Here is a 3044-nt window from a genome sequence, read left to right on the forward strand (position 1 = left end):
ATATCTCACGGTTATGAGACTTGGTTGTGGCTGAAATTTTACCGCGCTTTCGCTGGAAGCGGGTGCAGTTTTTCAGATTAGAACCCGCTCCCAGCGAAATCCTGCGGTTGTCCTTATGACAAATTTTTAATTATATATATATATAGCCAGTGTGATTTTCATAGATCACGTTTGCTCCCAGTGGTACCCTGCAGAACAATCTTATTTTCTCGAATTCTTCCCGACTATTTATTCCGAATTTTACAATGACAATGTTTATGATTTGTACCTATTCCCGTATCAGGTTGTCTATTATAAAATATGAACAATAAAAAATATAATAGTAAAAAATTGATAGAATAGTAAATTATGATACCCTTTACATTTAGCAGAATTTAACCGATGCCTGTATGTATATTATTATTGGAATAAATTATAGATATAGATAGATACAAAATTGAAAGAATTTAAGAAGTATTAAACAAATGTCCTAAATATTTTTATGAATCCTCAGTTTTTAAATAAATAGGACGTGTAATATATAAAATATTATTTGGAAATGAAATACATATTTATGAAGCGTTACGTAATACTTGAACGGTCTTTAGATACTAAGTAGAGAATCTACAAGTATTAATAAGTTCCTGGCAAAAATTTAAATTTATATGTATGATGCACAAGTGTGTTGCAATTCAATATTAATTATCTTTCGAAGTTTAAAAATATTTTCATTATAGTTGATTTAAAAAATTTAAATTATAAGGATGGTAGAGTCTGCATCCTCTGTCTCCATTTTAAGATATGAGCACTCGTTAGACGTTACATCGAGAAAGTTTGTCTCGGCGCGGGTGTAGAAACCCTTCGGAAGGATCGTAGGCGTAAGAATTAGCACGGCTATATAATGAAATAGACGCATGGAACAATAATAATTTAATAATGAAACAGCATGAAAATCGAAGTGGTATAACAATTAACTGATAAACGTAGAACAGCATTAATCACACAAGAGGTAAAAGTGAACTTAACACAATGAATCTAAAATGATTTTGTAAGATTGACTGAACAAATTTAAATCAGTTATACTTTGTTGAGATAGTTTTGGCCTTCGTTTTTTGCTGAAAGCCATTTTGGCAAAGGGTCGCTTATAATATTTAGGTTCAACATGTAGGATTTAGAACTCATCCCTTTTAATTTCAGTTGGAACTCTATTATGGCATTTAACTAAAAGTCTCGCTATGACTTCATGATTTTTTTCCACCTGGTTGATGATATTTTTATGTTCTTTTATTCTAATTCGTAGGGGGCGTTTTGATTTTCCTATGTAAGTTTTACAACAGTTAAACGTCATTTTATGAACTAAATTACACTGGTCTAATGTATCTCATTTATCTTTTTCTAATTTAATAAATTTATCTAACTTGGATTCGACTCTAAAAAAGTTTTTATTTTAAATTTATATAATAGCCTTTTGAAATGTTGTGAAATTTTACCTAAGAAAGCGAGAGATGATCTCCTGTTAAAAATTAATTATTCCATCACCATTTTAGGTGATATTAGAAGGTTGGTTTTTCTTTGAATCTAACTCGGAAGTTCTTTTGCTTATATGTTCCTGTATGAACTCATCGGGATATTTGTTATAACATAAGTATTTTTTAACAATCTACATTATTTCTAAGTGGAAAATATTATGAGATAGAAAAATATCAGCATCGATAGGGGATAATAGTGATTGTTAAAAACATTGTCGATGCCGATATTCTCCTATTAAATAATAATTTCTACTTAGATAATCTACAGATTGTTTAAAAAATACTTATGTTATAACAAGTATCGCAATGAGTTCGTACATAACTGGAGATCATCTTCATCGTTTCTTAGGAAAAATCTCATAACATTTCAAAAAGCTACTAAATAAATTAAAAATAGAACCTTTTTTGGATTTGAATCCAAGTTAAACAAAAATTTATTAAATTAGGCAAATATAAATTAGATACTTTATATCAGTGTGATGTAGTTTATACAATCTCGTATAACTGTGAAAGGACTCATGTAGGACAAAAACGCCCCCCCCCCACGCATTAGAATAAAATAACATAAAAATAACATCAACCAGATGGAACAAAAAATCATAAAATTATAGCTGAACATTTAGTTCAATGTAATAACAGGGATCCAACTGCCATTGAATGGAATAAGCTTGAAATCCTAGACGTTGAAACTAATTATTATATGCGTGCCCTTGCCGTAATAGTTTGCATCAAAGCATACGGAGAAAACTGTCTCATCACAGTAACTGATTTATGTTTTTTTTTAAATGAATCTTGCAACATGATTTTAAATCCACTTCTTCCTCGTATTATATTATACAGATTTATATATATATATATAACTATTATATAGTTGTACTAATTCTTACGCCTATGATACTTGAGAAGGGTTTCAACGCATGTCTGTCAGTCTGTCAGTCAAATGTTCTCAATGTAACGAGTGCTCATATCTTAAGTTAGAGACGGAGGATGCGCACTCTGTCATTCTTATCATTTTAATTGTTTAAATCAACTATTATAAAAAATTTGATAAGCTTCGAATAACTTATAAACATTACTTTCAACATACATTTGCATCTTTCAGATAAATTTACAGTTTTGACAGAAACTTAATCATAGATTTCCCAACTTACCATCCACTCTCATAAATACGTATATTAATTTCATTTTCAAATAATATTTTATATGTTATAGGTCCTATTTAGGTCAAAAACTAAGCATTCATAAAAATATTTAAAAATTTTAATACTTATTACATTTTTTATTTTTTATCTATCCATATCTATTAGTTCCAAAAATAATATACAAACAAACAACTGTTAAATTCTGCGAAATGCAAAAGATATCGTAATTTACTATTATCCTAATTTTTTACAATTACATTTTATTTTTTACGTAATAAGTTTCTAATTCTTCATACTTTATAATATGACAAGCTGATGAAAGAATCGGTTCGTTCTGAAAGAACTCGAAACAATAAGGTTTTTCCTCATAAACTCCAATTTGTTGTTTCCCAGA

Source organism: Belonocnema kinseyi, chromosome 5, assembly GCF_010883055.1.
Source record: "Belonocnema kinseyi isolate 2016_QV_RU_SX_M_011 chromosome 5, B_treatae_v1, whole genome shotgun sequence".
NCBI classification, from domain to species: Eukaryota; Metazoa; Arthropoda; class Insecta; order Hymenoptera; family Cynipidae; genus Belonocnema; species Belonocnema kinseyi.